This window comes from Pelodiscus sinensis, chromosome W, assembly GCF_052426305.1.
Source record: "Pelodiscus sinensis isolate ZL-2025 chromosome W, ASM5242630v1, whole genome shotgun sequence".
Taxonomy (NCBI): domain Eukaryota; kingdom Metazoa; phylum Chordata; order Testudines; family Trionychidae; genus Pelodiscus; species Pelodiscus sinensis.
Genome location: NC_143084.1, coordinates 8950132 through 8976677, shown reverse-complemented (window position 1 = coordinate 8976677; position 26546 = coordinate 8950132). Strand labels below are relative to the sequence as shown.

Genomic DNA, 26546 nt, shown 5'->3' with positions numbered 1-26546 from the left:
GCTGGTACCCCTATCAAGAATGGCCCCTACATTGCTGCTCTCCTGTATGCACTCCCATCTGCATTAGCTATTGTTAAGTGCCCTGGCCACTCCACAGCAGATACTGATGTTGCCAAGGGTAATGCTGCCATAGAACCTTCCCCAGGTGCGTTTCTCGGTTCCCTTTCTGTTTCTGTAGCACTGCCGTCCCTTTCTGACCTCACCCTGCTCCAAGACACTGCCCCAGAAGCGGAAAAAGACTCCTGGGTTGCTCTCTATACCCCGATTCCCTTTGGCGCTCGCCTACTTGTGCCTTTGTGGCCCCCTTTTCACTCTACCCCTCTCTGGCCGCCCTGCTTCACGATGTTTTGCATGTCGGAAAGGAGGGGATGCTCTCTGCTGTAACTAAGGCAGGATGGTGAGCCCCACATTTCAGCTCTTTTGCAGCCCGCCACTGTGCCGCCTGTACCACTTGCCAAAGCTACAATGTTGGCAAACCTGTAAAGGTAGCTCAAGGGTTCTGGGGCCTGCCCCAAGCACTGTTCTTGCATTGGCAGCTTGATTTTGTACAAATGCCTAAGTGTCAATGATATGAATTCATTTTGGTTATGGTATGCTTATTTTCGGGTTGGACTGAAGCCTTTCCGTGTCCCAAAGCTGATTCACTGTCTGTTGCCAAATGTTTGTTAAATCATATTATGCCTGCCAAAGGAATTCCTGCCACTCTGTCCAGTGACCGGGGTACACATTTTACCGGACAACTTGTTCAGCACCTGGATCATGTGTTACACGTCACACACCTGCTGCACTGTCCCTACCACCCACAGAGCGCAGGTGCAGTTGAACAATGAAATGGTGTGGGGGAAAAAAAATAAGCTTGCAAAAAAAAAAAAAATGTTTACTCTACAGGGTTAAGCTGGCCAGCAGCCTTACCGTTGGCCCTTATGGAAATTCAATCCATCCCATCCCAAAGACATAAATGAAGTCCTTTTGAAATTGTTATGGGGCGCCCTATGCGAACAATGGCTACCATTACTCCAGTCTCAGACTTGAACTTGACTCACGGTACACTCGTTCAGTACTGCAATGGACTAATGCAAGCTGTAAGTCACTTCCATTCACAGGTTCAAGCTGCCTGGCTGACGGAACCCACCTCTGATGCCTGCCACGCTCTCGAGACAGGTGATTGGGTCTACGTACGACATCACCATCAAACACGCCTTGGAACCCCGGTGGAAGGGCCCGCATCAGGTGCTGCTCACTACCCAGACGGCTGTTAAGCTATCCGGCATCGCAGCATGGATACAGGCTTCGCAGTGTAAGAAGGCACCAGCCCCTGCGGACCAATCATCGCCTCAGGACCACGCAGAGTCACTTTTGAGTCCAGAAGAAGACGTAGAGGAACAGCCTGCAATACCTTACAACCTACGTTCACGTAAGGGTTGCCTGAAGCAGACGAGGACCAAAAGGAAGGCCCAAGAAGAAGCAGTAGTGAGCCTAGCGCCTGCTGCCTGGCGGACATAAAACCGTGACTGCGGTTCCCTCTGCTGAGGTTGTCAGAACCAAAAGGGTCTTGCCTCCAGCATGTGCCTCTGGTGGGGCCTGTTCCTCAGCCACTGGTGTCTTAAGGTCTGGGGAATCCACAATGACAATGACAATTCTTTTATCCACCAGCAAGTATGGATCGCTCAGGCCCTTAATATCTCTAATTGCTGGGTCTGCAGCCACATCCCAGCCCACTCACAAGCTGGTGTTCCTGTCTTGGCAATCCCACTTAATTCCCCAGGCCTCACCAGAGGACCTCATCCGTTTAACAAGACATGGAACAGTAATGACACTTGGGAAGCAGTGGGAATAAATGTATCTAAATGGATGTGTGGAGGAGGGAAAAGGTCACTGGTGTTGGGTGTGTAATGGGACGGGGCTGAATCTGGGGAGGAGCAGTTGTCTCCGGCATATTGTAACCAATGGGGTGTGGGATTATTCAAACAAGATTGGAGAATGACGAACTGGGTATGGGGATATGAATTTTTTTCTCAACCTGGGATCAAACAGGGAAATCACTCTCATGCTCCCCCTACAGCCACCCTAGTGAGAACAGTACAATCTTTCAATGCCATGCAAATAACACCACTCCCCGTAAGGAGAATCACCGTGCGCCCTTCGGGGGATATTACTCCTCCTTTGTAGACACCTATATGGCAAAGGGGTGCAACCGACCCTTCCCAGCTTTGATAGGGCATCAGTGGGTCTGCGGGACAAAAGCCTATACCGCGTTACCAGTTAACTGGTCAGGTATCTGTTATCCCGCCCAACTTTTCCCACAATGCCGAGTGTTAGAGTCCTTCCCACGAGAACGCCTCCGTAATTTTAGGCGAAAAAGAAGGGACTTGTTAGATGCCCAATGGTATGTGAATCCCATAAGCCCCTTAACTTGGGAAGAGACTATTGGTGGTTCCTTTATCCCATTTGGGGGAGTAATACATCATGCAAAAAGGCTTCTGAGGTTACAAGCAGTAGTTGAAATCATGGTAAATGAAACTAGAGAAAGTTTAAGGGCCCTGGCCAAGGAAACAGGAGCGATCCGACAGGTGACCCTCCAAAACCGTCAGGCATTGGATATAGTGCTGGCGGCAAAAGGAGGGACCTGTGCTCTCATTGGCAAAGAATGTTGTGTGTATATATACACACCTGACAACACCAATGATGTAATAGATCACACTAGCCACTTGGAGCAGATTGCATACCTTCCCAACGAAGCGCCAAGTTCCCTGTGGAAATGGCTAAGTAACTTGTCCAATGTCTCTGGCATAGGAAACTGGTTGTTTCAGGGAGACCTGACTATCCTATTTGGGATCTTAATGATTTTTGTATGTTTTCAGTTAATCTCCTGTTGTATCCAAAACTGTGCAAGACGTCACACAGCTAGCTATCCCTCACCAGAGTGCTAATCTGATGGTTTTAAATATCACTGATGAACAGAGAGACAAAGAAAGGTTAATGTGTGGAACCCAGTAATTGTTGGTCATAGGCGTGGCTTGACCAAAAGGAGGGATTGTGAAAGTAGGAAGAATTATACTGTAAGAGAAAGATGAATTATGCTGTAATTGAATAAGTTGAAGGAATACTGTTTGTCTCTGAACAGGAAGAAGAAAAGTATGTTAATGTTGTTTGTAGGTATGCAGATCAGAGTGCTAGCCAGAGTTAATAGGAAAAGGAACATTAGGTGTTAGGGAGAAAGCAATTGAGATAACCAAGGAGATATGGACAGGAGATTGCTGTGTGCTTGATGTGGAAATGAAGATACTTGACTAGCCTCACACTAATTATGTGAAGTTTTGCCCCTCTCTTAATCCTGTTAATTTTGGCTTTCTTTTGACTGTATAAATCAAGGGGTTTGAACCTTGTATGGCACTCATATTTTCTGGGTGAATTTAGCAGAGCAGCTTTGCTGAATAAACAGAGCGGTCTGACAAATCTGTGAGTCCTGTCTGACTTTGACAGCCTCATGGCACTTTATATCCATTCCTGGTACCTCCCAAGCTGGAGTGGGTCACATGGCCAAGTGACCGATCCCTGTGTCACGTGCCAGCAGCCATTAGATACTGATTGGTTGCAGGTTTCCAGATGCATTCCTCAGGTGTGTATTGGGCACTGAAGGGTATGCATGGAGAGGCATGCTGTGGCTCACCACCCTAGCAACAGCCTGGGGGAGGCCAAGGGGAGGGGGGTGAGCTCGGCATGTGGAGTGGAGAGGTGCGGACATGTGACAAACAAAGCCATATATGGAAAGGTTGAATCTGATTGGTTTAGAAGTTTGTGTTATGTAACCTGTAACCATGTGCTATAAAACAGCAAGGGGAGGGGCTCTGGCTGATTTTAGTACCAGGGGCTCTCCCTTTGTGCACATTGAATAAAGTCTTGTATTGAATTGAATTGAATTGAAGACCCTTGATTCTGCCCAGCACCTGACTCTCTGGGAACCGCAAAATCCCAACAGTTTCTTGGCGCAGCGAGCAGGGTCAGAAATATCCTTCAGGATCAAGACCTACAATCAAGTTAGAGGGTGATTTTGTTCATTTTTCATTTGGTTGTGTGTCCCTGACCTGACTGGTGACTCTCACACCTTTTTGTAGTAAGTGAAACTGGGTGTTGGAGAATTTAAGGGGTTTGTTGCAGTTTTGTAACATTTTGGTTGCAGTCTTAAGACACTGTACTTAGTGTGGGGGCGGGTTAAGCTGTAAGTTCCTCTAAGTGTTGTTGAAGTGGGAAATCAAAGAGGCCATAAGGACCAACAGTTAGTGTAGGGGCAGGTATAGCCATAAGTACCTCTAGTTAATGTGTTGGCTGGCCCAGATCTCCTAATTGGAAATTTTTAGTTTGTAAACAGTATTGTATTTAAAGATTTTGAGATTGGAGGATATTTAGGTTAAAAAAAAGGGGGGGAAAGATGAAGGGATTTAGTGATCCACAATATGAAGAGTGTTTAATTAGTGCTTTTATCACTATTGTAGCAGTAAGTTTCTTAGTTTTCTTGTTGAGATATCTTGGCTGTACGACTGAAAGAAAGAAGGATGACCACCCCCCATTACAGGTGGGCAACACTGATTTTGTGCATAAACCACAATATTTATCAGAGGAAGACAATGTCCTCAGTGTAGATGTGAGGTTGCTGGGTATAAGATCTGCCCTGTCTCAGTATGACAAGGCATTGAAACAAGGATATCCAACACATGCTGATTACCCAACTAAACATCCATATTATGTTGCCTGTTGGTGTATGGGGTTAAAAGACAGTAAAGAGAAGGACAAAATGGCTGGTATGTGTTTAATTGTTGATTATGAACAGCTGGTTAGAAAGTGTGATACGCTAAAAGGAAGGGTGGGAGAGTCAGAAGCAGAGGTAGAAAAACTGCAAACAGAAGCAAAAAACTATAAAGAAACAGCCTTGCAGGAAGAGAGATCTTGTCCCTCAGCACCTTTGGACCCTACATGTGGAATGAGGGGATATCAGTCTGGTTTTATGGCTCCAGTGAGAGTGCACACTGTCCCTAATCCTAATCAAGGGGAAGGGGACCCTGCTACTGAAAGTCGCCTAGAGCACACTCCTATGAGTCCATCTGACTTGCGGAGCATGTTAAAAGACTTGTCATCTTTGCAGCTTAATAACCCAAACCTACCCTTCTGGGAAAAGGTGCAGGAGCGGATGGTAGTGGGAGGCCTGCATGCTTTGGATGTTTTCACCATGGTAAAAGCAAAATGTCCTGGCACAGCCTGGAGTAGAATTGCTGGTGGCTTTAATAACTCTGCATGGGCAACTGCTATTTTTGCCTCCTCAGCTGATATGGAGACTGCAGTGCGGAATTTCCGACAGGCTGTAACAGTGGCTTTGGGGCCAGGTACTAAGTTGTACTCATTATATGCAAACCGAAAACAGCGTCCAAATGAGCCATTTGAGAAATATGTGGAAGACAAGTTTGAGTTATATCAACAGTATGGGGGGCAACAGAATGTTACTCATGAAGATGCTGTATTCATAGAGGGGGTACTTGACGGGGTATGTGGCCCTTATAAGGCAGCCCTGAAAACTGGCTTTCAGCCTCCGGGTTATGCTGAATTATTAACTTGGGCTTCAAACATTAGCAAACACAATCAGGAACCGGATACAGGAGGAAAGGTGCACAGAATGCAAACCCGAGGACAGAAAGGAAAAGGGAAACTGAACATGAGTTTGGAAGATAACTTTGTTGCTGCAGTTAAAGCAGCAAATGTGGGAGGTGGTAATTGTAGTAACTGGAATGTTGGGCCATAACAAAAAGGAATGTTATAAGAAAGGGGGTGGAAGAGCTGATCGGTGTATGAAGTGTGACCAGACAGGGCATTGGTCCAAGATTGCCCTAGTAACAAGGGTAAAGACCCTCTTGAGACTATGTCTCGGGACCAATTACTACAAATCCTCAACTCCATGAAAAAATCTGATTAAGGGCTTTCGGCCCCCATTGCAGCGAGCCAGTATGGTTCATCTGCACATCCGTATCTAAATGCTAGGATTGGGGGCATGTCGTGTAAAATCCTTATAGATACAGGAGCTTCAGTATCCATTACTGATATTCCAGGATTACCTTTGACTTCTAAATTTACTACTTTAACAGGGTTGGGGGGAGCAAGTATGAAAGCATATCTGACAAAGCCCCTTTTAATCGAGACAGAAGAACGTTTTTGGATGGGGCGATTTTATTATGCACCAAAACAAGCTGAAGGTACAATAATGGGAATTGACATGTTATGAAAATTGGGATGTCATTTGAATCTGGGTGAGTCACCTTCATTGCAAATACCATCTCAAAAGTCAAGTGCTAATGTGCCTCTGATCTGTTCTTCTCCAGGTGAACGTGTGTGTGTTGTGCAGGTGCTCCCTGAGCTGCCAGGACCAGAGGGAGTGTGGGCAGCCGATAAACTCGACTGTGGTTTGATGAATGTCCCACCAGTGGTGATTACAGGAAACCCTCCCCCTCCCGCACGTCCCTATCCAATTAAGCCAGAGGCCCTGACAGCAGTAGAAAGTACAGTCAAAGAGTTGTTAAAGAGAGGAGTTGTAAAAGAAATACAGTCAAAATGTAATTCACCTGTCTGGCCTGTTAAGAAGCCCAATGGATCATGGTGGCTTACCATTGATTATCGAAATATTAACATACATGCAGACAGACTCACCCCCCTAGTTGCAGACCCTAGTACTATTCTTTCTACTGTACCTAGTGATCACGTAATGTTTTCAGCCTTGGACATCAGCAATGGTTTTTGGTCTGTTCCTGTGCACCCTGACAGTCAATTTTGGTTTGCATTTACTGTTAAAGGGAAGCAATATACTTTTACTCGCCTAAGCCAGGGTTTTCATAACTCACCTACTTTGTTTCATAGAGCATTAGCTGATGTGCTGGCAAAGCTGCCAGACATGGCTTCTTGTGTTGTACAGTATGTTGATGATCTTCTTATCTCCTCACCAGATCGCCAAATGCACATGAAAGACTTAGAAATGACCCTGCAGCACTTGGCAGACAGTGCGGTAAAATGTAATGCTAGAAAGGCTCAGCTTGCAAAGGAGGAAGTATCATATCTGGGGTACCTAATATCCAAAGGGTACAGGCGTTTAACTGTTGACCGCACTGAGGCTATTAATGCCTGCCCACGACCAACTACGGTCAGGGGAGTTAGGAAAGTATTGGGGCTATTCAATTTCTGCCGAACTCAAATCCCCAATTATTCAAGGATTGTCCAGCCTCTTAATAATCTCCTGAAGGGTGCTGGTGGACCACATGAGGCAATTGAATGGACACTTGACTGTGAACAGGCATTTACCACATTGAAAAAAAAAAGGCTAAGTGCTGCCCCAGGATTGGGACTTCCTAATCCATTAATGCCTTTTACATTGTACACGCATGTCAGTGAGGGACATATGGCAGCAGTGTTAACGCAAAAACATGGGGACAAACAGCGCCCAGTAGCATACTACTCTTCTAAACTAGATGCTGTCACTCAAGCAATGCCACCATGCCTTCAGGCAGTGGAAGGAGCTTCTATGGCCCTAAATCAGGCCACACCACTTATTGGTTCACAGGATGTAAATATTGTTGTACCTCACGCTGTGCTTGCTATTTTATCAGGGAAGAAATCCTCAGCAGTCCATGTGGCAAGATGGACTCGATGGGAAACGAGCTTGCTAATGCCTTCGGTACATCTGCAACGAGCGTCATCGTTAAACCCTGCCACCCTCATGCCTACCCCAGATGAGGGACACCCACATCATTGTTGCCTTGAGGAAGAGCCCGTGGACGTTCCATTGGTAAAAGAAACTGAAATACCTGGTGCCCCTTGCCTATACGTGGATGGTTCTTCCTTCTATGTGGATGGCAAGCGACACACAGGATGGGCCGTGTGTACTCAAGATGGACAGCTGGTGGCACACGGCAGTTTGCCTGGGGCATCTGCACAAGTAGCAGAACTGCAGGCATTAGTTGCAGCATGTGAAGCTGCGAAAGGTCATGCTGTAAACATATATACTGATTCTAGATATGCGTTTGGGGTTGTACATGATTATATTAACTTGTGGGTAAATCGGGGATTCCTGACGAGTACAGGATCCCCAACACAAAATGGGGGAATAGTGGAGAAACTTCATGAAGCCATGCAGAAACCTACTGAATTAGCAGTGATAAAAGTGAGGGCCCACACAACAGGGACACACCCTCATAGTAAGGGGAACCGAAGGGCAGACAAACTAGCTAAACGAGCAGCAGTGGAAGGTAAAGAGATGCAATTGATTGCTGCAACACAGCCTCTCATAAAAACCCCAAACTTTTTTGAATTACAGGACATCCAACACTCTGCACCAAGGGCAGAAAAGTGGTTATGGATGGATAATGGGGGAAAACTGTGTGATGATAACACTTGGAGAGGCCCAGGAAACACATTAGTGTTACCAAATGTGCTGATGGGAACTATGATACAAATATATCACATGTTGGGACATGATGGAGCACGGAGGGTGATCCACCGGATGTCAGACACCTGGTGGCATCCTCAGCTTAATGCAAATGTGCATGATTATGTGAGGAGGTGTGTAACGTGCTCAATGTAATTCTGCTCCCACAGTGAAAGTGAGAATGCGACATCAGCCAAGACCAACACAGCCCTACACGCAGTTACAAATAGATTTCATTGGACCCCTGCCAAGGTGCAGAGGGAAAGAATATGTTCTCGTGATCGTGGATCACTTTACTAAGTGGGTAGAAGCTTTCCCAGTGGCCAAGGCCACTGCGTCTGATGTAGCTAAAATATTGATGACTGAAATAATTCCCCGATGGGGATTTCCATGTTTCATTGATAGTGACCAAGGTACTCACTTTACAGGGAAGGTGATGAAAACAGTATGCATGGCACTGGGGATCAAACAGAAATTCCACTGTCCCTACCATCCCCAGAGTTCGGGATTAGTAGAAAGAGCTAACCGAACCATTAAAAACAAACTAACCAAACAGGTGTTTTCTGCTACAGGGAAAGACTGGGTCACCAATTTACCAGTGGTTCTCATGTCTATGAGATCCAGTCCTACTAATACACATTCCTTATCTCCTTTTGAAATGCTGACAGGGCGGGCGATGAGGACGCCAGGAAATCTGTGCATTGGAGTGGGGGAGTTGTATGTCATGGGTGACCAGCTTGCTGAATATTGCAAATTGTTATCTCAGTGTGTCTCACAGGACCCCCGAACTGAACCAGACCCAAAGGCTAGTGAAGAGGACACATGTGAGGTGCAGCCCGGTGATCAAGTACTGGTGAAAGCCTATAGAAAACGAACCTTTGAACCAGCCTGGACTGGACCTCACATAGTTCTCCTGGTAACTCCTTCAGCGGCCCGGGTCACTGGAATTCCAGTTTGGGTGCACCTGTCACGAGTAAAAGTATACAAGGGTGACACTCAACATAGGGCACAATAATCTCTGTTTACCCTATGGACTCCTTGAGGGCCATTCTCAGTATTGTTAAGTGTTTTATTGATGTAGTCACCTGTCAGCCGACGGTCAGGGCAGTGTGTGTGTGTGTGTGTGCTTCCGAGAAAAGGTTTAACGTCTGTGTCTTTACTGCTAGGACCGGGGTCCCATCGCAGAGGGTGGCCAGCAGGCCAACAGATGCCCCGTTATATAGGAAGAGCTTATTACACCTTAGATTTTAGCTGCTAGAACACAAAGTTCCTTCGCAGCGGGCAGCCTGGGGAAGGCTGAAAAGGTGCCCCAACGGATCTTGTCACCTGGGAGTGACACAGATCCAAACGCCCAAGCTCTCCCTATGTCTGTCCCTTTATGACCGGCTGAAGTTCTTTTAAATTGTGCTTGGTTCTGTTACAGCAACTGGAGGAGTCAGGTTAAAGCTTAAACAGTTACAGGTTTATTAAAGAAGCTTATAAATCATATGGTTACAATGGCTATTGCTCTATTTCTTAAATGCTAGCAAATATATATATATATATATAATAGGTCTTAAAAATGATTACAGGAAAAAGGTAAAGATAGAAATAATGGTACCAAGTGACAGCTTAATCTTTAAAGAGCTCTAAGTCTATGTGTACACTTAAGACAAAGGACCACATCCAGGTACAATTTTTACCCCTTTCTGTGCCTCTCGACTCCAGCGTGTCAGGCCAGGGCCGGTCTCTCAATTCCTAGGAAAGACGAATACGAGGTGGGCGTCCCCTTGGAACCTCGGGAGATCAAACACCTAACCCGACCAGCAGATAGATGGTAGATTGACACTCAGAGAAAATGCGCTGCTAGACCCATCTATATACCCCTGGGAGCCTGTATCCTCTTTCTTATCTGAGGGTATGTCTACACTACAAAGTTAGTTCGAACTAACGGACGTTAGTTCGAACTAACTTTAATAGGCGCTACACTAGCGCTCCGCTAGTTCGAATTTGAATCGAACTAGCGGAGCGCTTAGTTCGAACTAGGTAAACCTCATTTTACGAGGATTAAGCCTAGTTCGAACTAGCTAGTTCGAATTAAGGGGTGTGTAGCCCCTTAATTCGAACTAGTGGGAGGCTAGCCCTCCCCAGGTTTCCCTGGTGGCCACTCTGGCCAACACCAGGGAAACTCTATGCCCCCTCCCGGCCCCGGACCCCTTAAAGGGGCACGGGCTGGCTACGGTGCCCGTGCCGGGTGCAAGCCTGCCAGCACCCAGCCAGCAGACCCTGCACCTGGCACGGCACAGAGCCACCCACCCGATGTCCCCCAGCCCACCCCCTCTTCCCGGGACCAGGCTGGCGGCTCCCGGGAGCTTGCCCTGGACCGCAAGAGGCGGGCACCTTCCTGGGCTAGTGCGGACATCGTGGACCTCATCCACGATCTCCGCACTAGGCACAGGAAAGTGGCCGGCTAGGGCAGGAGAGCTGCCAGCCTGGCCACCCAAGAGCAGGTGTGCATGAAAATCAAGGGGGTCCACTGAGACCCCCGACCCTGAGCCCTGAGCTTACAATGGCCGTACTGGGTCAGACCAAAGGTCCATCTAGCCCAGTAGCCTGTCTGCCGACAGCGGCCAACCCTAGGGACCCTGGAGGGGATGGACCGAAGACAGTGACCAAGCCATTTGTCTCGTGCCATCCCTCTCCAGCCTTCCACAAACTTTGGGCAGGGACACCACTCCTACCCCCTGGCTAAGACTACTCCATGGACCCAACCTCCATGACTTGATCTCACTTCCCTTTAAACTCTGTTCTAGTTGTAGCCTTCACAGCCTCCTGCAGCAAGGAGTTCCACAGGTTAACTATTTGCTTTGTGAAGAACAACAACTTTCTCTTACTAGTTTGAAGCCTGCTACCCATTCCTTTCCTTTGGTGTCCTCTAGTCCTTCTTTATGGGAACTCAGGAAGAACTTTTATGAATGCACCCTCTCCACCCAACCCCTGCTTTTAGAGACCTCTATCCTGTCCCCCCTCCGTCTCCTCTTTTCTAAGCTGAACAGTCCCAGTCTCTGTAGCCTTTCTTCATCTGGGACCTGTTCCCAACCCCTGATCATGTTAGTTGCCCTCCCCTCTCCCAGCCTTTCTCTTCCCCTCTCCCACCTCCTTTTCCCAGTCTCCCCCAGTTTTGTTCAATAAAGACAGAGTCAATGTTGGAAGAAACGTTATCTTTATTTTGTACATCAATAAGAAGGGGGGCTAGGGAAGGGTAAGTGGAAGGAGGTGAGGGAGGAATGGGGTACGAGCCCCCGATGGGGAGGACTGGGCTGGCTCTGCGGGCTTCTGGGGGTGGAAGCTCTCCTGCAGCCCCCCCGATTGCCCCCTCTCCCCAGATGGCAGCCTGTGGCAAGTGCAGCCGGGCTGATGGTCGAGTGGTGTGATGTGCCCAGTGTGGGTACTCCGGGCACTCCAAGCCAGAACTTCTTTGCAAGCGGGGCACCCCTTAGAACTGTGTGTCCGGGGTGGGGGTCGGTACCCTTTAAGCGCAGCCCGCGGCTAGCCTGAGACAGCATCTCCATGCTCTAAGTCCTCCTCTGATGCCCTGCCGGCACTGCTTCCGGCCATCCTTAAGCCCTGCTCAGGGTCCACTTAATGTGGACATGCTAGTTCGAATTAGCAAAACGCTAATTCGAACTAGTTTTTAGTTCTAGATGCGTTAGTTCAAATTAGCTTAGTTCGAATTAACTAATTCGAACTAAGTTAGTTCGAACTAACTCTGTAGTGTAGACGTACCCTAAGATGCCGAATTGTACTGGTCCGTTTTGTGGCGCCAGTTCTTACAAGCAAGTTTCAAGTTAATTTACACTTGCAAGAGAGAGAACTAAATTGTGAGCACTAGACATTTTTTTTTACTGGGCGAGAGATTCCTCCCCCCGCGGACGGCTGTGTGTTCGTATCAATATGGGTTTGAGTCAAGGGCACTCCTTGGCAGCCTCTTAGTCAGCAATTGGCATATCTCTGTTTACAGCTATTCACGGTCACACAGCCTGGGCCTTCTGCTCTGTGTGCCCTGGATGCTCCAGGCAAGCAAAAATGGATGTTACAAGGAGGGGGTTCCTGTCTGGCTACATCACCTGGGGAGGAGCCACTGGATCAGTTGTAAATGCCATTACTCAAGCTATCAAATCTCATAATAGGGACTGGGTTGAAAATTTGTTAGTAGCAGGGATGACAGTTTATTGTGGTGAGAATAGGGCTCATGTCTAATTAATTAGACATCACCTTAACTCAGCAACATAGTTGGTTAGTTCCTCACTGTCGTACTCAGCCATCTATTAAAAACTACTAAAATGTCTGAGCAAGCATTGGTCTGGAATGGTGTTATCATACTGGCATGGTGTTAACATGAAAGTTGTAGCCCTGATAGGAGACTTGCTCGTGTCACAGGTGCCCTGTTGGGTGAGAGCCGCAGTTCTCAAAGACTGAATGTCTTCACCTTGCATGATGGCAGGGGAGTGGTCTCTATTGATAATGGGCATTTTGGAATGATTATTCCATCTTTGGAGAGGTGTTAATTCCTGTGGGTTGGTCTCCTGGATTGGAGGCTCAGCCCTTCCACCCACTCCCATTCTCATGTCATAGACACCTGTGTAGCTGAGTATGTAATAATGGCTGGAGATAACTATATAGCTTTCCCATGGGACCAATGTTCCATCCTGGGAGGATGGGTTTTGCATATAAGAAACATGGAGTCAGGACAAGCCCTATCTCAAATGTTGGGACCTGACTTAATGGTGCATGTAACGTTTAATTTAATGGATGCTATAACAGTGAAGAAAGACTCCACTACCTGGTGTGGATTTGGGTATTTAGCTTTGGAAGGTAAGCCTGGCTTGAACATCTCGTTCTTCCTATTGTGGAAGATATTATGAAAGAAGTGGTAAGGCAATTACAGTGATTCCGTGGATAGAAGAGTTTGCTATTGTGGGAACAGAGATTCCCTGGGGATGGATTTCAGTTGTGTTTTCGCAATGGATATGGGGACTTACTTTTAGTGTAGATACCATTATGTATTAAAGGTTGAATGTATTGTTTAATTCTGTTACCAAAACTGCAATTAAGTGTTGATAAGGTCAATTATAGCTCCTAATAAATACAAGGAAGTGGTGTCTAAGAATTGTTCTTAGCCCCAAAACCAAATGGGGGAGCTGAAGGGTATGCATGGAGAGGCATGCTGTGGCTCACCGCCCTAGCAACAGTCTGGGGGAGGCCAAGGGGAGGGGGGTGAGCTCGGCATGTGGAGTGGAGAGGTGCGGACATGTGACAAACAAAGCCATATATGGAAAGGTTGAATCTGATTGGTTTAGAAGTTTGTGTTATGTAACCTGTAACCATGTGCTATAAAACAGCAAGGGGAGGGGCTCCTTGCTCGAGGGGCTCTGGCTGATTTTAGTACCAGGGGCTCTCCCTTTGTGCACATTGAATAAAGTCTTGTATTGAATTGAATTGAATTGAATTGAAGACCCTTGATTCTGCCCAGCACCTGACTCTCTGGGAACCGCAAAATCCCAACAGCACCTTGAGAGCCATTGTCCTTGGGGCTCTGCTAATTAGCATAGTCATTGACTGAACAATTGTTCTTTACAGCAGGCAGTCCAGGCCCATTGCTCTGTCTCAGACAGAGAACATTCACAGTACCAGCACAGAGTCCATGTATGATGTCAGTATGTGGAGTTATGAACAAGTACGTGAGTAGGATACATAGAATCAGTAGAGCATAAGCTTTCATTTGACACCTCACATGGCCCCCTTTGTATAGATTGTGGGGCAACCCCCCTGCCCTGGCTGCTCCCCCTAAAATCCAGTACCGTGACTGGTGGCTGGGAGAAGGGGCAGTCTTGGCTGGGGGAAGCATGAAGAGAGCAGACTAAGTCCAGGCCAGGGGGTTCAGGGGCCTGTGAACCCTTTTCCCCCCCAAGAGGACTAAGGCTGTCTGCCCTGGTTCCTATGTCAACATCGAGCCTGTGCTGCGCTGTATCTCTGAGAACCAATAAAAGCTCCTACTCTACTGGCCGACAGAGTGACATCTGGCTGCGGTCGGGGGTGCAGGGTCAGGGGCTCCCTGATGCATCGTCACACCCTGCCACATGCCTGCTCCTCAATGCGGATGTGCTCCTTGTTGGCCAGGCTCTCAGCCATGCAGCCATAGGCGTCGTTGTGCCTGTGCCTGGTGCAGAGACCCTGGAGGTTGGTCTCATCACCCCAAACCTCAATGAGGTCCAGGATCTCCTCACCAGACCAGGAAGGCGTGCATCTCTTTTGGCTCCTGGCAGGCTCCTGGGAGCTGTCTGACTGCTCCCTGGGAGCAGTGGAGGGCTGGTGGGAGCAGCAGGCTGGCTCATTGTGGCCCAAAGGAAAGCAGTGGCAGCTGCTGGGTGGCTCTGGGCTGTCAGGTCCTGCTGCATGCCACAAGCCCTTTCCCCTGGGGCTGCGGCTTCAAGGGCTCCAGCAGAAGTGGGGACTACAGAGTTTTGATGCATGTGGACAGAAGGGCCAGCAGGGCACCTTGTGAAGGGCTGGAGGCCCCTTATTTCGAAATTACTGCAGCTGCCCTGTCTACACACCCCCTATTTAGAAATAGCTGTTTCGGAAGAGGCGTTATTCATTGTAGAATGAGGTTTACCAACGCTGAAATAAGTCGCTCGTTATTTCAAATAATTTTGAAATAACGAAATTGCTGTATAGACGCTCACATAGTTATTTTGAAATAATGGACATTATTCTGAAATAACGTTGCTGTGTAGACGCATCCTTAGGGTGCGTCTACACTGCACCCAGCACACGAAAAAAGCTATGCAATTTGCGTAGCTTATTTCAAAATTTGGCACCGTCTATACAGCACTTATTTCAAAATAACGTGCTATTCTGAAAAAATCTTACTCCTCATGGAATGAAGTTTACAATGACATTGGAATAGCGAACCCACGCTATTTCAAAATAATGGGCACGCTCAAAAGATATAGAATAGCAATTTCAGGATACCGGAAGTATCCCAAAATAACACTGCAGTGTAGACGTAGCCCAAGACTGCAATTCAGGGAATCACAGCAGCAGATAAGACAAATTTGTTAACTGTTATGAGACTTCATGTCAACATACTGATAGGCTGTGTCTAGACTGGCCAGTTTTGTAACATCTCTGCTGAGAGCCTGCATCAAGAACTTGGTGATTGGTGCATGTAATGTGTTCTCCTTAACTTTACTCTCAACCTTTTCTTTCCTTTATTAATAAACCTTTAGGCTGTGTCTAGACTGGCCAGTTTTTCCGGAAAATCAGCCGCTTTTGCGGAAAAACTTGCCAGCTGTCTACACTGGCCGCTTGAATTTCCGCAAAAGCACTGACTTCTACTGTAAGAAATCAGTGCTTCTTGAGGAAATACTATGCTGCTCCCATTCGGGCAAAAGTCCCTTTGGCACAAAAGGGCCAGTGTAGACAGCTGAGATTTGTTTGCCATTTTCGCGATCAGGGCTTTTTTGCACAAAAGCGCGTCTAGATTGGCACAGATGCTTTTCCGCAAAATCTAGACGCTCTTTTTCTGCAAATGCTTTTAATGGAAAACTTTTCTGTTAAAAGCATTTCTGGAAAATCATGCTAATCTAGACATAGCCACTGAGGAGAGCTGGCTGGGGAAACGGAGGCAAAGGCTGATGTTAAACACTGAAGCTATGTCTATACTGCGTGTTGTTGCGTAAGAAGATATGCAAATGAGGTGCAGGGATGACTATCCCTGCCTCATTTGCATACCTAACGAGCCACCATTTTTACAGAAGGGGGTTTTGCACAAGAAGGACCTGTCTACACTTCTCCTTCTTGCGCAAAAAAACCCCTCTTGTGCAGGAGCCGTTCTGCCGCTTATTTTCAGGAAGAACGGCTCCTGCGCAAGAGGGGTTTTTTGTGCAAGAAGGAGCTGTGTAGACGGCTCCTTTTTGCGCCAAACCCCCTTCTTGCGCAAGAGCCATTCTTCCTAATTTTTTGCAGGAAGAACAGCTGTTGTGCAAGAGGGGGGGGGTTGCGCAAACAGGAGCCATCTACAGGGCTCCTTTTTGCGCAAAATGGCGGCTCATTAGGTATGCAAATGAAGCACAGCAATATTCCGTGCTGTGCTTCATTTGCATATGCTTTTCTGTAAGAAGGCTACAGTATAGACGTAGCCCTAGTGTGGGTCATTGTCCCATGCAGTGGCACCTAGACCACAGCAACAGGTAAGATCAAAAGACCTATACAACCTAGACTCAAAGCTAGTTGGCTTTATAGCTCAAGTTGTAGAAGTGCCTATATTAAGCTTTAGAGGTCCTAGGGTCAAATCCACCTGGTGGTAGTTACAAGCGGGGGCTCAGCACTGACCACTGTTTATGTAGGTTTCCAGACTGCTTCCTAAATGCTGGGGGGACGGGACTACTTAGAGTCTTTTAAATACTCAATGTGCTGCACACTCCCTCAAATGCTGGATGTTTTCCAGCAGTGTTTCTCAATTTTTTCTTAAAGTACCCCCTTAACAAAAAAATAAAATTAGAAGTACCCCTAGTACCTACAGTTTTCTGACACACATTTTTTCTATCATTGCAACACATTTGTTTAAACAACTTAATCATAGTTGGGTGGGTGATTAAATTTGTGGGTATAAAAAGTACAAACATAGTAAAGCGCTGTAAAACTTACAACAAAACTGCAGTTTTCTCCAAGTTTCAGTTGTATTGCCGTATGCCCCAGACTTCTCTCGAATACCCCAAGGGTACTCGTACCACTCACTGGTTGAGAAACACTGTTTTACAGTATTCTGTCTCCTGTCCCTCCAGCAGCAGAGCTCACCAGCTGCTTCCCCACCGCTGCCCTGATTTTGCCTCCAGCACCGATTCTAACCCTGCCTGCAGCTGCTTCCCCCTGTACCTCTATTTAGCTCCTTTTCTGTCTTTATTTTTTTTTTAACCCCTGTAAAATGTAGTCAGCAGAATCTTATACATAGAGTGGGTAGGGTGAATGGCAGGTGCTTCAGCTGAGCTACTGGGCATGCTCCGTACGTCTGACCATGCGTAGTAACCCTAAATTTTCCCCAAGTAACAGTCTGATTGATAGGGAGCAGCAATCTACAAACCAACCCGCTTCTCCCAGCGCCCCTGACCCGGCTGTGCGAGGATGAGGCGACGCAAAGGCTTTTCCGGGACTGTCTGTCGCTTAGTGCCGGCTTGGCTTCATGCCCCCACTCGCATCCAGCTGTCCCGAGTCGCTTTGGCTCTTCCGTCAATGATTCCCTCTCCCTTTTCATGTTCTCTGAGCTCCCCCACTACATAGCGGTCCCTACCCTGCTCCTCTTTCTCCTTGGGGAGCGGCAGGCGGGATTCCCTGTCTCCTCTCCACGTTCAGCCCAGGGCTCTGTGGGGGAAGAGGATGTCCGAGGATCACGAAATGGATAACATGATTAAGGTAGGAAGGAGGCGCCAGATCTTGCGGACCCCAAGCCCTTCTCCGCCCTGCCTAGAAAATCCTTCTTCTATTTCCCCCATTGCCTTTCTGCTCAGGTACTTCACCCCCTGAAACAGCTCATTCCTTTTGCCTTGGGGGCTTGGACTCCACGCCCAAAGTCTCTTGGGATGGCAGTGTGTACGGGGGCGGGGGTGTAGTCCACAGTGCTGGGTGCAGCTTCGGTGGAGGCCATAAATTTTGGTTGATCAATGTTGTGGGGGGCGGGCTGACTGATACCGTTTCACTCATTTCTCCCAAGTGTCTTGTTGAGAAATCTGAGCTCCCTATTACAAATCTTATTTCTTCTCCTTGTTCCTTTCATCAACATATTTTCACACATGCTGTCTCTCTGAAAACAAACTTCAGTCATCTGTGTCCTCTGCTGCTGGGAATAAAAAGCCAAAATATTTAAATATTAGTTACTTTGATTCTGCCAGCTGGTTAAATTTTCATTGCCAAGTTTAACAGCTCTGTAATTACTCTGTGTTATGGTTACTGGCTGATCATTGGTTTGAATGTTGTAATAAAAAATACAGTACTGGGTCCTGCTGTCAGGGCAGGGGACTGGACTCAATGACCTCTCGAAGTCCCTTCCCGTTCTAGTGTTCTATGATTCTATGAGGGTCCGTAGACAATCGACAGCAGTCACACTTTAAATCAGGAAATGCAATGAAAATCAATTTTATTGCCACAGGAATAACTACAAAAACCACAAAGAATATGGCAGTAAGAACACAGATTAACTGGATTTCTTCCCCAGATGGCATTAACAAAATCAAACTAACACTTATTTAAGTATACCGATACTAATTATGTAACAGCATTTCATACCCACAGGATCTTAGTCTCCCCGAAGGCTGGGCATGGAAGGACCAGCCTCCCTTTGCCTGAAAGGCCTTGGAGCAGGTGGAGTATGAAATACCTGAAAGCAAGACTTAAACAAAATACAAGAAACAAGATAGAAATATAAAGATAGAATAGACATAAGTGTTTAGTTTCTGACCTCAAGAGAATATTGGTGATGCTCTGTCAGCGACAGCTGCAGCAGCCTCAACTTCCCTAATTCCTGGACCTATATTACCCTTTTGCTGCCAAAATGTCCCGGATGTTCAACCGCTTGCCCAAAGTTGGGCTTGATACACTAAGATTTCTGTGGGTGCCTATACCTGATTGGGAAAAAATATGGGGGTAGCCCATAAATATGTATATGAGAGGAGTGACTTTTTTTGGACCAAATCCCAGAACAGTCAGAGCGGGAACCTGCGGTTACATCCAGGAAATCTAGCACTTTTTATCTCTGTGGAAGTAAGAAAAATCAGTTGGTGGAAGTTGGCAGATTATGCTTACTGGTTCTGATCAAAATTAAGTAATAGCCTGTCAAGCTAACTGCAAAAGCTCTTGCCTAATACATATCTTGAAAAATAAGACACACATCTTAACTTATCAGCTACCATATTTCTGCTAAAGCAGTCATACAAAAAATTTAACTCTGTAGGCCCTTGCATTACTAGCATGCTATCAAAATACAGCAAAAAGAAAGAAAACCCCAAAAAACGGGATAGGATAGGACAGATAGAGCTTGGCATAGTACTCTAGTATTGTGATGAGTAGACAAACTTGTAGCTGTGTCCTGCTGACTGTAGGAGGAAATCTCTCAAGTCTTGCCCCATAGCGAACTAATCCTACCCAGATGGTTTTGTAGTCTCGCTCCTCAAATTGATATGCAGGAAATTTGTCCACTTTAAAAGAAAATGTGTCTTCCCTTATGAAAATGAACTTGGCATGTGGAATGCTTTCTTTTTGGGAGACCGAGGTGGGCACAGAACAGCCTTAGGTTTATACAGCAAGAATTATTGTAAGAACTTAATACTTTATATTGAATCCTCCTGGCTGAGATGATCTGAGAAAATAGTGAAACTCCGTGAGACAAAATAAAAGTAAAAACATACTAGAGGATTTCTGCAACTCTTCCATCTTCTACCAAAATTTTACTAATACCAGCTGTAAGTTTGATTGCCTTCATGAATGTGTTATGAGTCAGGAAGTGATTGTCATTAGCATAGCACTTCATAGAAGACACAAAGATGGAATAGACAAATTCAAAAGAGGCACCAGAATTAAATACAAGTGGTACCTGGGGGGAGAGAAGCATTTTGAGTCTTCTCATTAATCTTCCACCATCCTCTTAAGACCTGTGTGGTTTCTTATATGGCATATATAAGAAAATGTGAGCCATGTAAGATTCTGTATAACATTGGAGTCTGGATTTATTTGAAAATGTGATGATGGATCTTGCTTTTTAACAATGCTAGTCTGAGCATCAGGTTGGAAATACCTATATGCCTCTGAAACAATACAGTACAGTCAAATACCAACAGGATACATCATTCCTGAGGTAATAAACTGAGTATAGTGCAGTAGTTGTCCAAGAGTGAGCATCCATCTATCTGACTTGAATAGGCATTGTAATCCTATGGCACAGTTTGTAAGAATAAGTGTATGCCTGGATGTCCTTGGTTTAAAAATCCACAGTCCCTGGTGCATGTCTGCCAGCCATATTCCTGGCTGCTGTTTTCAGGGTAGCTAGTTAGGAGTTGATACTGTGAGGCCCTTTGGGATGAAAGCCATGATATCAATTCACAATATAATTCAGTCCTTAATAAAAACATGATTATTAAAGTTTGTTTTCATGCCTGTTGATTGAAATTCTGTAACAAAACTTGGGAGAGTATCACTGTGCCAGCATAAACTGGCAGAAGTTGGAAAGTACATCAGAGCAATGCAAATCCACTCCTGTTTGGAAGATCAGGCATTACTCCAAATAAAATGTTAATTGATTTTGATGTTGAATAAGAATGGTTATTTTAAAAATCCCCCTCTATAATTTTTTCATTGGGTCTAGGTGAACAGTAGCGGGAAAATGAACTTGCAAGCATGTAGAGCAGGAGTGGGGAACCTCAGGCCCAGGGGCCAGATCCAGCCCCCAGCATTTCACGAGGAGTAACGGTAGTTCGAACTAGGAATCCTAGTTCGAACTACCTAGTTCGTGCCCCGTGTAGCCGCGCTGCACGGGGTTCGAACCAGCGGAGTTTTAAAAATGGCGGCTCCCCGCTTATGCAAATGAAGCCCGGGTAATTCAAATCCCGGGCTTCATTTGCAAGTGCGGTATGCCTACATTACCCCGCTAGTTCGAACTAGGAGGGTAGTGTAGACATACCCTAAGGTATTATCAGTTGGTTATTTGGCACTACATGTCTTCTAGCTCATTTTTCATGTTATATGAAGCCAATGCAACTAGTCCAGTGTCTGTTATCAATGCTGAGTCATTAATATTCTCGTCACTGACGTGCAAGAACTGGGCATAACTTCCTGGTACAAATGCTGAAGGAAGTGACCAGGGGCCATGCACAGCTTGACCTGCTGCTCACAAACAAGGAGGAACTAGTAGGGGAAGTAGATGTGGGTGGCACCAGGAAGCAGTGAACATGAGATGGTAGATTTCAGGATCCTGACCAAAGGAAGAAAGGAGATTAGCAAAATACACACCCTGGACTTCAGAAAAGCAGACTTTGACTCCCTCAGAGAACTGATGGGTAGGAGCCCCTGGGATGCTAACATGAAGGGGAAAGGAGCCCAGGAGAGCTGGCAGTATTTTAAAGAAGCCTTATTAAAGGCACAGGAAGAAACCATCCCGATGTGCAGTAAGAAAAGTGAATGTGGTAGGTGACCAGATTGGCTTAGCGGGGAAATCCTTGGTGAGCTTAAACACAAAAAGGAAGCTTACAAGAAGTGGAAACTTGGACAGATGACGAGGGAGGAGTATAAATATATTGCTCGAGAATGCAGGGGAGTAATCAGGAAGGCGAAAGCACGATTGGAATTGCAGCTGGCAAGGGATGTGAAGGGTAATGAGAGGTTTCTACAGGTATGTTAGCATTAAGAGGGTGATCAGAGAGGGTGTGGGGCCCTTACTGGATGAGGGAGGTAATTTAGTGACAGATGATGTAGGAAAAGCTGAAGTACTCAATGCTTTCTTTGCCTCTGTCTTCACGGACAAGGTCAGCTCCCAGACTAATGCACTAGGCAACGCAGTATGGGAAGGAGGTGGAGAAAGAACAAGTTAGGAACTATTTAGAAAAGCTAAGTCTCAGAGAGGTAGCCATGTTAGTCTGGATCTGCAAAAGCGACGAGGAGTCCAGTGGTACTTTATAGAGTAACAGATGTATTGGAGCATAAGCTTTCGTGGGCAAAGACCCACTTCGTCAGACTCAGCTTGCTTTTTTTTTTTAAAGAAAAGCTCCACAAACACAAATCCATGGGTCCGCATTTAATGCATCCGAGGGTACTGAGGGAGTTGGCAAATGTCATTGCGGCACCTTTGGCCATTATCTTTGAAAACTCGTGGAGATCGGGAGAGATTCTGGATGATTGGAAAAAGGCAAATGTAGTGCCCATCTTTTAAAAAGGGAAGAAGGACAATCCAGGTGTAATGGGGTGGACAAGGCCTGACATCGCTGCTGGAGGCCTTTCAGCACCCTGCCCCAGCAACAGGAGCAATAGAGAGGTCCTCCAAGCAGAACAGAGGGGCAGCCTCCGCTACAGCCAATTAGGGTGCAGCAGGCTGCCATAAAAGGAGCTGCTGGGCCAGGGCCTGTCAGTTCCTTCGTGGAGCACGACTCAGGCAGACCTCAGGACTGACTGGGGAACACCAGAACTCTGGACAGCTCCGAGTGGGAGCTGGGCATAGGACCTGGTCGGAGCCAGGTCCTGCGGCTGAAAGTAGCCAAGAAGCCAAAGGCAACCCTGCAGAACCCTGGCCAAGGGGAACTCAACCCATCCAGCCCTTCTTTAGGGCCTTGTGAACAGCATCCTGGGGAAGTGGCCCAGGGACGTGACAGCAACTAATGACTTTGAAATTCAGTGGGTAACTGTTACTTATAGGGTCCCTGGACCAGGACCCAGAGTAGGAGGAGGGCCTGAGGTCTCCCCCACCCCAACCACCCTGCAAACTGCACCCGGGGGGTAAAATAAGATGTCTGACCTCAGACCACTTACTGGACGTTGCCACGCCCACAGACAGGCGAGTAGAGACTGAAAGACTCCCCTCAGCCACCGAGGGGCACCCGCGCGAAGGGCAGAACCCTTTACACAGGTACCGGGAGTGGGGCTTCAAGCCGCTCCTGCATACAAGGGGTAATCATAGAATACTAGGACTGGAAGGGACCTCGAGAGGTCATCGAGTCCAGCCCCCTGCCCTCATGGCAGGACCAAATACTGTCTAGACCATCCCTGATAGACATTTATCTAACCTACTCTTAAATATCTCCAGAGATGGGGATTCCACAACCTCCCTGGGCAATTTATTCCAGTGTTTGACCACCCTGACAGTTAGGAACTTTTTCCTAATGTCCAACCTAAACCTCCCTTGCTGCAGTTTAAGCCCATTGCTTCTTGTTCTATCCTCAGAGACCAAGATGAACAAGTTTTCTCCCTCCTCCTTATGACACCCTTTTAGATACCTGAAAACGGCTACCATGTCCCCCCTCAGTCTTCTCTTTTCTAAACTAAACAAACACAATTCTTTCAGCCTTCCTTCATAGGTCATGTTCTCTAGACCTTTAATCATTCTTGTTGCTCTTCTGTGGACTCCCTCTAATTTCTCCACATCTTTCTTGAAATGTGGTGCCCAGAACTGGACACAATACTCCAACTGAGGCCTAACCAGCGCAGAGTAGAGCGGAAGAATGACTTCTCGTGTCTTGCTCACAACACACCTGTTAATGCATCCCAGAATCATGTTTGCTGCCTTTTTTTTTCTTTTTTTTTTTCAACAGCATCACACTGCTGACTCCTATTCAGCTTGTGGTCCACTATAACCCCTAGATCCCTTTCTGCCGTACTCCTTCCTAGGCAGTCACTTCCCATTCTGTATGTGTGAAACTGATTGTTCCTTCCTAAGTGGAGCACTTTGCATTTGTCTTTATTAAACTTCATCCTGTTTACCTCAGACCATTCCTCCAGTTTGTCCAGATCATTTTGAATTATGACCCTATCCTCCAGAGCAGTCGCAACCCCTCCCAGCTTGGTATCATCTGCAAGCTTAATAAGTGTACTTTCTATGCCAATATCTAAATCGTTGATGAAGATATTGAACAGAACCGGTCCCAAAACAGACCCCTGCGGAACCCCACTTATTATACCTTTCCAGCAGGATTGTGAACCATTAATAACTACTCTCTGAGTACGGTTATCCAGCCAGTTATGCACCCACCTTATAGTAGCCCCATCTGAGTTGTAGTTGCCTAGTTTATTGATAAGAATATCATGCGAGACCGTATCAAACGCCTCACTAAAGTCTAGGTATACCACATCCACCACTTCTCCCTTAGCCACAAGACTCGTTATCCTATCAAAGAAAGCTATCCAATTGGTTTGACATGATTTGTTCTTTACAAATCCATGCTGGCTGTTCCCTATCACCTTACCACCTTCCAAGTGTTTCCAGATAATTTCCTTAATTACTTGCTCCATTATCTTCCCTGGGACAGAAGTTAAACTAACTGGTCTGTAGTTTCCTGGGTTGTTCTTATTTCCCTTTTTATAGATGGGCACTATATTTGCCCTTTTCCAGTCTTCTGGAATCTCTCCTGTCTCCCATGATTTTCCAAAGATGATAGCTAGAGGCTCAGATACCTCCTCTATCAGCTCCTTGAGTATTCTAGGATGCATTTCATCAGGCCCTTGTGACTTGCAGGCATCTAGCTTTTCTAGGTGATTTTTAACTTGTTCTTTTTTTATTTTATCTTCTAAACCTACCCCCTTCCCACTAGCATTCACTATGTTAGGCATTCCTTCAGACTTTTCGGTGAAGACCGAAACAAAGAAGTCATTGAGCATCTCTGCCATTTCCAAGTTTCCTGTTACTGTTTGTCTCTCCTCACTGACCAGTGGGCCTACCCTATCCTTGGTCTTCCTCTTGCTTCTAATGTATTTATAAAAAGTCTTCTTGTTTCCCTTTATTCCCGTAGCTAGTTTGAGCTCATTCTGTGCCTTTGCCTTTCTAATCTTGCCCCTGCATTCCTGTGCTGTTTGCCTATATTCATCCTTTGTAATCTGTCCTACTTTCCATTTTTTTATATGACTCCTTTTTTTATTTTTAGATCATGCAAGATCTCGTGGTTAAGCCAAGGCGGTCTTTTGCCACATTTTCTATCTTTCCGACGCAGCGGAATAGCTTCCTTTTGGGCCCTTAATAATGTCCCTTTGAAAAACTGCCAACTCTCCTCAGTTGTTTTTCCCCTCAGTCTTGCTTCCCATGGGACCTTACCTATCAGCTCTCTGAGCTTACCAAAATCCGCCTTCCCGAAATCCATTGTCTCTATGGGTATGTCTACACTACCACCCTAGTTCGAACTAGGGTGGTTAATGTAGTCAATCGAAGTTGCAAATGAAGCCCGGGATTTAAATATCCCGGGCTTCATTTGCATCTTGCCGGGCGCCGCCATTTTTAAATCCCCGGTAGTTCTGACTCCGTGCCCATGGCTACACGCAGCACGGAGTAGGTAGTTCGAATTAGGCTACTCCGTGCCGCGTGTAGCCATGGGCACGGAGTCCGAACTACCGGGGATTTAAAAATGGCGGCACCAAGCAAGATGCAAATGAAGCCCGGGATATTTAAATCCCAGGCTTCATTTGCAACTTCGATTGACTACATTAACCACCCTAGTTCGAACTAGGGTGGTAGTGTAGACATACCCTATTTTGCTGTTCTCCCTTCTACCCTTCCTTAGAATTGTGAACTCTATGATTTCATGATCACTTTCACCCAAGATGCCTTCCACTTTCAAATTCTCATCCAGTTCCTTCCTATTTGTTAGGATCAAATCTAGAACAGCTTCCCCCTGGTAGCTTTTTCAGCCTTCTGAAATAAAAAGTTGTCTCCAGTGCAGTCCAAGAACTTATTGGATAGTCTGTGCCCCGCAGTGTTATTTTCCCAACATATATCTGGATAGTTGAAGTCCCCCATCACCACCAAATCCTGCACTTTGGATGATTTTGTTAGTTGTTTAAAAAAAGCCTCATCCACTTCTTCCACCTGGGTAGGTGGCCTGTAGTAGACTCCTAGCATGACATCACCCTTGTTTTTAACCCCTTTTAGCCTAACCCAGAGACTCTCAACACTTCCGTCTCCTATGTCCATCTCCACCTCACTCCGTGTGTTCATTTTTAATTTATAAGGCAACACCTCCTCCCTCTTTTCCCTGTCTATCCTTCCTGAGCAAGCTGTACCCTTCATACAAACATTCCAATCTTGTGTATTATCCCACCAAGTTTCTGTGATGTCAACAATGTCGTAGTTGTATTTATTTATTAGCACTTCCAGTTCTTCTTGCTTATTTCCCATACTTCTCGCATTTGTATATAGGCATCTAAGATACTGATTTGACCTTGCCTCCCAGTTTTGCCCTGACCCTCCTTTCTCTCTGCCATTATAGCCCACGCTCCCTCCCATTTCTGACCCATCTCCCAGGTCTCTATGTTCTCCACTTACTTGTGGGCTTTGCTTACCTGTTCCTGTCGAACCTAGTTTAAAGCC

At 46.4% G+C, this 26546-nt stretch overlaps 1 long non-coding RNA gene across 1 annotated transcript; it reads left to right on the top strand.

Moving 5' to 3' along the window:
* Positions 1-195: 195 nt before the first annotated feature.
* Positions 196-20788, top strand: LOC149520848 (uncharacterized). The gene is made up of 2 exons (XR_016348228.1): positions 196-4114; positions 7641-20788. It is a non-coding gene; the product is annotated as an uncharacterized LOC149520848 (long non-coding RNA).
* The last annotated feature ends 5758 nt before the right edge of the window (positions 20789-26546 follow it).